The following is a 10843-nucleotide window of genomic DNA, read 5'->3' as shown; positions in this document are numbered from 1 at the left end:
AATTTATAGAGTAGTGTTAGCCAAGGCTTGGCTTGTTTTAGTTCAGGTTAGTAGGCATGTTGATAGTTTCATGGATGTATTAAGGCTATGCGTAATTTTTGAAATGTTAGTGTCGCTTTCATTGCTGCAAAAGTTAGTGTTTTTGGAAACACTAGGCTTCAATTAAATCTTAGGCAAAGACCCATGGAATTCATAAAGTTTCTAAGTCTGAGTATTGTAGGAAATCAAACATGTATCCAGAACTAGATGAGTCCTTGAAATGGTTTTGTATCTGGGTTGGATGCGTTTTAGGCCCGAAAGATGTATCTGTGGACATCCAGGTATTCTACACTTATGCGCTTTTAGAAATGTGTCGAATTTGAAATGATATAGATATCACACAGAGAGATTAAGTAAAGGTAATATCTTATGAGGGACCTGCTTAGGTGGAGCTTGATATTATAGTACTACATAGGTAAATATAGGATCTGGCAAATTCAGGGGGTTTGCGTACACTACAAAAGTTTTGTGAAGCCAAATATGAGTTAAGACGGATTTCATAAACTATGTAGAATATTTGGGGTGAACCTAGTGTGGTAAGATAATGAGCATAAGGCCATATGTGTTAACTATGGAAGTATCGAAGCATATGGGGTAAAAGGAATGGTACATGCCTTGCGGAAAATCATATGGTGGGCCAATGCTAGATTCACTTATGAAGTTATAGTGGTCTGGGATCTGAAGGTCCGAGAATTTTTCCAAATTGTAAATTCCATGTACACCTGGATATTCCCCAAAGCCAAATACAAATGATATTGTTGATTTGTATGAAGGAGTCAGATCTGATGGGGTGTTGGAGGTGCTTCCACCAGTATTGGAGGTAGTTTTATGGCATGTTGTTGATGTTTCAAGAGTTGGTGATGTTGTTGCAAATGTTGGAGATGTTGTTGCAGGTGTTAGAGTTGATGAGGTTGTTGCTTGAGGAGCTGGAGGTGTTGGTCTTGGTCTTAAGGTTGACAGAATAGGTCTAGCCTATCATATACTTATTACTTGCCTATTCATCAGTTGCAGACCTATATCAGTGGCTTATAGGAGTGTAAATGGGTATAGGAAGCTGATGGAACAAGTGGCAGAGGTTCAAGGCTAAGGGAGTCATGTTTTTACTAAGTCTAGGCCATGGACACATGCACATAGGCTTGTGGGAGTGGCTGGAAGGCCCAATTGCATGCAGGGAAAGCTCAAGGGAGCATCTAAGTCCCTAGTCGCATGCAGAGCTATGTCATGGGAGTATCAGGGATTTTTTTAGTTTAGATTTGCATTCCTCGCATTGTTGAGCTAATTTTTAGCTTGTGACGACTTCCTTAATCAAAAAATTTTGGTTTATGGTTGGAAAAGTTCGTGGGACCTCCAAAAATTGATCAAAGTTGAAAATATAAAAAAGGCTAATGGAGTTAGTGGTTGATTGGGTTAATGAGTTGAATCCAAATCAAATCAAGCATGTGAACATTTTGTTGAGCTCAATAGTTCTAAGTAATTATTGAGTTGAGCACTTGAGTTCATCTACATATTGGATAAATCTCATGGTCAGTTGGTTGATTGTTGAGTTGAGTTGTGAAGAGTGTGAGTGTGGAGAAGAGTCTGTAAGCTGCATGTGCCTCATAGTATGTATATTTTGTGAGTTATTTTGCAGTTGTAGCAGCAGTGAGTTGAAGTATGTTCTAGCCATTAGTTTGAGTTGTTGAGTGAGAATTTGCAAGGTGTTTTGGTGTAGTGATTAGTGATTGTATTTCTATCTGTTGAGTATTGGAGTTTAGAGATTCAGTTTTTGTGTTTTGTGTTTTGACAATATGTTGATGTAGAGATCATCTTGAGTAGTTCTTGGTTCCAGTATGAAACTATATGAAACGAGAACCACATAGAGGAGAAGGTGGGAGCTTAGGCGAAACCGATATTAGAGAGAATATTTCTCAAATCCAATGGTGGTGGGATAGTTCGGCAGAAACTAGGTGAGGTTCATTGGTGGTGGTAGCTTCCAGTAGATCGGAGTTTGTAGAGTCGATTGTTTAGTTTAGGAGTATCTGAGTGAGGATCATTGATCGTTGTGGCCTTCAGCGGATGGTAGTCTATAGATCTGCTTGAGAAATAGTCTCAAGTTGAGAGTAGCCATATTTGTTTCTCTATGTAAAGATTTTTTTTACATGATAGAATTTGAGCAGTGCAACAGTAACAGGTGGTTTTTTTTGCTGGAGAGAATTTTCCACCAGACATCTTTGTGTTCTTGTGTGATTTCTTTTATGGTTACATGCTTTATTTTTTGTACTCTAATCTATGGTTTGTGATTGAGTTTGTGCATGGTATAAAATATTAAGTAATTGCAGAAAAAGTTTAAACGTGTCATGCTATTGATTCACCCCCTCCCCCCAGTAGTGAATATATTTCCAACACACCCAAAAGGGGATCCTTCCCTTCAAAATGAATGATTTTCATTTCCAAGAAATACCATTAAATGACACAATAATGTTTTTATCCATAGTCATAAGCATGCATAGATGCAAAAATATTCAATTTCTATTTTTAACAACTTAGCCATTATTCAAATTCATAGAAAAAAATAGAATCTCTATACCAACTTACAATTACTTACTAATTACTATTGGAAATCATCATCACTTCCATGTAAGCACTCTGAGAATCTTTGGATAGCCCATCAACACTTCATGGAAAGAACCCTATGATGTATGACTAGTAAACCAACATAATCATGTTAATCACAACATTTCCAATCAAATGAAATACTTTTAACTATCATTTTCTATGCAATGTCAAATAATAATTTAACCACAATACTTCCACAAGTACTCAGAGAGCATTATCCCTCTAACCATCAAAATTAAAAATCATTGCACCATGTGTACACTGTCTTAGCCCCCGCTAAAGACATCCACATAGTACTTCTAAAAGTACTGATGGAGCACCTAGTTCTCTAATAATTGAAATGATTAATAATTTCACCAAGTGCATACTTGTCTTAGCCCTTGCTAAAGACATTCACAAGATTGGTAATACAGTAAAAGAAATTATACTTATAGGAATTCCTTTCTGATCGCCGATATGTTTTCCTGTGAAGAAGTACATGAAATTATTTACGCAAACATATAGAAAATTCACAACACATAATTGGTTAGCTAATTTGCTTAGCTATAGGAACCATAGTGGCAAAAGAATGCTCCTCTCAACCAATGGGAACATATTTTCAAACCACATTGAGCTATTTTCAGATCTAGACAGTTCTCTGACATAAACCATAGTAGGTCAAATATGGAATTACATTGGTCAACCATCTCAAGAATTCCAATGACCACATAGGATCCAATACAGGATTCCTCTTGGCAGCTTCCTTCTGATTTCTCTGGTGACGTTCTGTCTATGAAGAATTTTGGGCCTCCTCCAACATGCTCCAAAATCAACAGAGTTGCCTCAGGATTTTTCCCCTCTTCACCATCTTGACCAACTCTTTTCCCTTACTGAGATCAGCTATATCTAGGGAGAGGAAATATGGGCAGGAAACCACCATCAACCCCTCTTGGCAGGCAATCACCATCCACCCAAGGCGTTTTGGCCTTTCACAACTGTCCATAAATGTCTAGAAGGTGAATTAATATTTAACACCTTATCCCATTGTAATTTACATAATTGACCATATTCATATTATCATTAAAGCAAAGGAACATTTATCTAAATCGTACATTCATACTTGACCCTCAGCATGGGTCACACAATCTATAAAAGTAAATTAACAAGAAATCATCATATGTCATACAGGTAGTATTCATTCCAAATTTCAACATAATAATAATCATGCAACTTAGAAAAACATTATCATATATTGCATATCATAACATTATACTTTCTCATTTGTAGCTGCAAATCACATTAAAACATTTTACCTTTTATAGGTTCTTATGCTGCCTTTTATCTACCCCTTCTTAATCACATCAGCAACACTATTATTGTTTTTAATAAAACCACACCTTCTACCAAATATTGTTATCACATGTATTCTAGATGCATTTTATTTTCATATGCATCAAAGTTTTCAATATTTCAACGTGTAGAAAGGTATGTCCTGTTAGTTTCCATAAAGCATTTCTATGCATTAAAATCAAGTAAGTACACATCCTCCAGATGTTCAAACAAAGTTTTCATAAAGTTATTTGTCAAAAACAACATTTAAGGGAACAATACTTTAATCATTAACATTCCCATAGTTTCTAACTCATGCAACATGTCATTTCGTTTATTCAAATGCATTTAATTAACAATCATCAATTCATACTAGTGATTGTGGATTTTGAACAAACAATGTAATCAACATCATCAGATTACCACTAGTTCTAACATTTAGCTAGTTGAATCATCAAATCAGTGACTTTAACGACACTATTGTATCGTGATCTAATTTCTTTGTCACCTTCAAGAACTTGCACTCATATGCATGCATGGTTAAGCCAGTATTCACTTTTGCAACCATAGCAATTTTCTTGCTAACGTACATAAAACCTTAAACAATACTTTAATCATTCAAAGATGTCCATTTATCATCCATGTGTAAATATCAATAACAATTATGGTAACAATGAAAACATCCCCAATTCAACAGTGTATTGTTACCAATGGACTAGCAACATGAGGTATAATATGAGAATCACTTTGTTTACAACTTGTATTAAGCTTTAATCAAATTGATTCATGCATATAAGTTCTAATAGTTATTCATACAATATTAGCTAATCAATGCTACCAACCATATTAATGCAACCATGACAAACTCAATCAACGACTAGTTATTTAGTCAAGTCTTACTACTTGACTCGTTGATTATTTTTAACATCTAAAGGGGTTTTTTCAATTTATTTGAAAACATTCTATTTTACTCTTCAAGGAAACCACCCCACCCCCCAACCCCCCCCCCCCCCCCCCCCCCAACACTTTTTACAATCATGGATTCATTCTTTACAGGTAGTGCATTGTAACTTTATTCATATTCAATAAATGTATAATTAATATTGTCACATTTACAAAGGTTGGTATTCAATTCTCACTTTCACTAGTGAGTGCTCAGGATTGTTCATAGGTGCAACAAAGGTTTATTGTCTTTCATCCTCATCAAGATTGAAATGTCATGAACACATTTTTAAAACAGAATTTATTACTTACTACTCTTCAATGTGAATATAAACATTCATCATGCATCTCATGTCAAAAAATAGTCTATTGCATATATCATTAGGTAGTTTCTTAGAATCATACCTGAGTTGATACCCACTAGTTTCATACCTCTACGTATTTTCTTCTCACCAATTCTCAAAATGTGCAACTGTAGTAACCTTCGGCTCTGATACTAGTGGTAACATCCCTAGGTAACCTCGTGGAAAAACTAATTCATAGAGTTAGAAAATATTTACAAAATTACCAAGATGTCATAATTTGAATTTACTATTCCATAACCCTTAAATGTCAATAGATAACATCATCATCATTATATAGAGTAAACTTTAAGAATGAAATAATAAATCACATAACATAACAATCATTGTTGTAGCATATTATTATAAACTTCTTGATGTAATCCTTGCATCATTTTCATGATTCCTTTAACCAAGTCAATTAATCACATACTTAATAATGTAAATGTTACGTCGGTCAAGAAATCGACATCATAAGAATGACACAATAAGCAATCATATCATTGAACATAGATATACCATGGAAACCCCATAGGGTGAAAACTAGCAAACATTTAATTTTATTATTAAACACTTAGTGAGGGTGTTCACCCATCACTCAATGGCTTGTAAGGGAGCCCATCCCTTGACCATTGCCATAAAATATTACACCAAAATATCATCTTAAACACAACATAACCAGCTAGAAGCTATTATAATAATCATGATATAATTTACCCATGAATCCTCAATCATTATGTCTTTGTGGCATGGTTGTTCCCATTAGTGGATCATCATACACCTGACATTCCTCAATTTGCAAGGATCACTAGTTCTTAATAATGTTAGCACAATCCAACTTTTGCATATGTCACAATATTTTCCTACAACGAGTACTGTTAGCAAAATTTGATATCACAATTAAATCATTTTGTGATCAAACCAATAACAAATATTTATTAATGATGCTTCAACATTTATTCATGTGTATTCATAAGATATAACAAAATATCATGGCATGCCCTTTAAACATTACTTCACATGCACAAATTAAAGTACTAACTTTCAAATATGTCTATAGATAAATACCACATTAACCATTATTCCCCTCCCACATAAGTCCACATCCTTTTCCAATGAAAACCCACTACAACTGTCCATATTTTTTTTAGGATACTAGCACATAAGCTATGATTTTGTACATATCATTGTATAACTTTATTAAAAAAGAACTAGCCCCTCAAGCTATTTTCTTTGTCCATACTATTATGCTTTCTTTTCCAAAATAATTAACACAATATATTTTATTCTTATGCATGTGTATACATGTTCTTTCCCAAAAACATATTTTCCATAGGAGATTTATTCATAATGGCTATTATACATGAAAATACAAGCTCTATTTCAAAGAAAGGTAATATAATAGTTATAATTTATTGCATGCAACTACTTGTTCTCCGCAACCGAAAATAGCATGTTAGCTTATTCCTCTTGCATGTGAAGCATATATTTCCTTCCAAAAGAATCTAATTAAATCTTGCATGGTAAAAAACACATTTCTTTTCCAAGGGTTCAAATGCATAACATGTTTCGTGCATGCAAACTGACATTTTCCTCTTACTAAATATCTAACCCAATAACTATACATAATCGTCTCCCGAAAGAAAGCTAATACCATAACTAATCCCCTTATACATGAAAATGCATACTCTTTTTCCCAAAATAAGGTTAAAACAATAAATTTTGTGTGATTTCACCTTCCTTTCCTCAAGAAATCTAATACCCAAACCTATTTTTCCAAAAGGAAGCTTAATGCAATGGAGCATGCGATTAACAAGTTTTCTAATACTATATATATATATATATATATCTATATATATATATATATATATATATATATATATATATATATATATATATATATATATATCCTTGCATACAAATATATATATTTACTTTCCAAGTAATCTAACACACTAATTATTCTTTTTCCAAAAGATAGCTAACTCACTGGATATTATATACGCTATATAAAATATTTTTCTATCATTTCACACATCAGATACATATGCAATATTTCCTCAAGAAATAGCATGAATAACAAATCCTTCTCAAATAACACAAACAATTATCTTTTATTCAAAGGCTTTATTTGAAATATTTCTCAAGAAAGTTACTTATCTCTTTCCACACAACTCAAGCTTCCCATGCATGTAAATTCACATATTCATTTCCAGTAGATCAAATATAATAGATATTATTCCTATGCACATAAGCACATATTCTCTTTAGGAGTCCACTGTTTATCTTTAGTCATCATTTAAATGAAATAATTTACTTTCGTTTTCCTTTCATAAACAATGTTTACATGTGTTTCCCTTTGATGGATTCTTCATCTTCTTGTATTGAGGGTTTCATGTATTCTTTTTAAGAGCTCAAATACATGGTAGTTTTTTTTGTTGCATGTAAACTTATATTTTGTTTTTCAAGAATTTTCATGCAAATATTGCCAAGGAAATTAATTTATCTCTTCACACATGAATCCTTACATTCCTTTGAAGAAGTGGCTTGGATTCTTCTTCGAAAGATTAGCACAGTGAATTTTTCTTTTTCCATGATATCTCTCCAAGAATAAACATGGCTAATCTTTTGTGGAAAAATTCATATGCACTCTTTTATTTTCTTTTCCCAAGTAATTATTCTTTGATTACATGCAAATAGATACATTTTCTTTCCAAGAACTTATTCTTTTACTACATGCAAATTTATATATTTTGTTTTCAATATGACATGTATTTCTATCTTTTATGTGCAAGGTTTCCATGTATTTTTTTTTCAAGAAAGTATTATAATTAACCCATCTTTTGTGCATAAAAACTAGGAAATCCTTTTAAAGATAATAACAAGGTTAACTTAGACCTTTTATGCACTAAACATGCAATAAAATTAATCTATCCAAGAATACAACACACAAAAAACTTATCTTTCTAATGGTTGGTATTCGTTGCACGACATTCTTTCTCTAGTTAACATTTGAACAACGAACAACGACATGCAATAAAATTAATCTATCCAAGAATACAACACACGAAAACTTATCTTTCTAATGGTTGGTATTCATTGCATGACTTTCTTTCTCTAGTTAACATTTGAACAACGAACAATGACAAGCACCTCATCAATATTTCGATATATATGTATATGTTTCAAGGAGGTTCCAATAGTTGTGGTCGTTGCTCCTAAATCTAAACCCTACTGCCATAGTTGAGATGCCCTGTCAAATGAAGGGAGTTTTACTAGCAATAGATGGACCATCTCACTGGCAGGTTCCTATAGATGGAGGCAATATTTGTACAAACATTATTATAGAGTTGTAGCTATAGTGTCACGAATGACAATAGCGAAGCCTCACCATGGAGGTTGACGGCCTTACAAAGGTTCAATTTTACTAGCATGGACATCTTAGCTTGAGTAAGGACTCGAATGGAGGAGTGGTATATTTTACAGGGATCATATGCCCCCAAATTACACGGTTGGGATACCCTGAGATGCACAAATTTCCTATCAATATCCTCCAAAGTACATTCTCCCTCCCCTAATAATCTATCCATGGAAAAATAAAGAACGGAAGATGGTTGCCAAGACTTTGATTACTTCTAATCAGTTCTTGATGAGAATAGTTAAATCGGTAACTATTGTGAGTTAGGGATATTACATCTATTAAAATAACTTATTTTAAAATCTAAGACAATGTTAGAATTTAAAAATGTGTCCCTTACAAATTGGATTTGAGTAATGATTTCATGTACGATGTCAGTAAGTTTGATTTGATGCCTTCACAACCTTTGCCAACCTACCTACGTATCCGGTAAGTTAAGTGTCTCAGCCAAGGATTAGTGTCTATGGATTGCCAATTTAATTAATTATTTTCCAATTCTACGTAGGTAAGTTAAGTGTCTCAGCCAAGGATCAGTGTCTATGGATTGCCAATTTAATTAATTATTTTCCAATTTTCTTTTCCCAAAATTTAACTCAATATGTTTTTTTGCAATTTTGAAAGTATTTAAAATTCAATTGTTATTTTATTAAAAAACAATTTAAGTATTAAACTTTTTAAAATATTAAATGAAATATTATTTATATAATATGTTTTTTTGCAATTTTGAAAGTATTTAAAATTCAATTATTATTTTATTAAAAAATAATTTAAGTATTAAACTTTTTAAACTATTAAATGAAATATTATTTATATAATATATTATTTTAAAAACGCATTATACATGTGCTTTGAATTTTTATTATTTTTAAATGATATTTTTTTGGTTTTATAAACCATTTAATTGTCAAATGATTAAAATTTATTTATTCGCAAGAAAATTAATATATTTAAGTATAAAATTTATTTATTCATAAGAAATTTAATATATTTAAGTAATGATTTTGTTTGGGTTGGTTTGATTCAGGAATTTGAATTTTGAATTTTATAATTTATATAATATTTTATATTACAATAAATTGTCAATTAAATTATTTACATAAATTTAAATAATAAAATATTATTTATATAATATATTATTTAAAAATTTTAATATAATTTAAATTTTATTTAAAAATAAATAATATTTAAAAATTATTATTATTATTATTTTATAGATTTTAAATAAACTATAATGTGAAATCATGAATTCAATTATTGTCTTAATTTGAATTCAATTCTTGTTTTAATTTAATGATATATTAGACATGTTAAAAATATAATTTTACCACATTAAAATATATATATATATATATATAAAAACTAATTAAACTTAGTGAAAAAGTAAAGTATAAATTATATATATGGAAACAAGCTTTGAAAACTAGTTTCACGTAAGCATTTTAACTGAACTATTTCCTTGTGTTGTAGGTCTTGTGAAGAAAATGCCAATATTGTTCCGCATGGGAAATTATTTTCTTTTAATCTAAATTTTTCATTTTATAGTCCTAAATAGTGCTGCTTATTTTCTTTGTCCTTTTTAGGAATTTGAAATATTAATTATTTGGTATTTTTAAATTATGTTTATTTTTTTATATAATTATGAAACGGATCAATTATGATTTTAGTAATTGTATCTAAGAGATGAAATTTTCTAAAGTGCAAAATTTTTTTTTGAGTGCAAAACTTAAAAATTTAAAAAAATATTTCCAACTCTATAGAATTGGTTTCTCTTGTCCTACTATAGATACATGGTTATAATGGATATATATGTATATATGTGTTATTATTTAAATTGCATTTTTAAATACATAAATAGATTTAGACTTTGAAAATCTCTTTACTTAGATTGTGTAGACTATATAACTTGAACTTTCATGGCTGGATTTCCTACAAAATTAACTTTAAAATATAACTAAAAATGAGCCAAAATGTATAATAATAAAACCAATTGAAATGTTTTGAAATATAGAATAATTTATTACTTTAATTTGTTTATATATTTTTATATGTTTAATAGGTAATTTATATCTTTGTAAAATTATTTTATTATTCCCTGAATTTGTTTACATTTTGTTTTAATATTCATTATTCATTATTTAATATTTAAATCATACCCTTCTTAGTCGTTTAATATAGAATAATTTATTACCTTAATTTGTTT

Source organism: Pinus tabuliformis, chromosome J, assembly GCF_031772625.1.
Source record: "Pinus tabuliformis cultivar Carrire ecotype Pingquan chromosome J, CPIR1, whole genome shotgun sequence".
NCBI lineage: Eukaryota > Viridiplantae > Streptophyta > Pinopsida > Pinales > Pinaceae > Pinus > Pinus tabuliformis.
Note: the sequence above shows the minus strand (reverse complement) of the source record.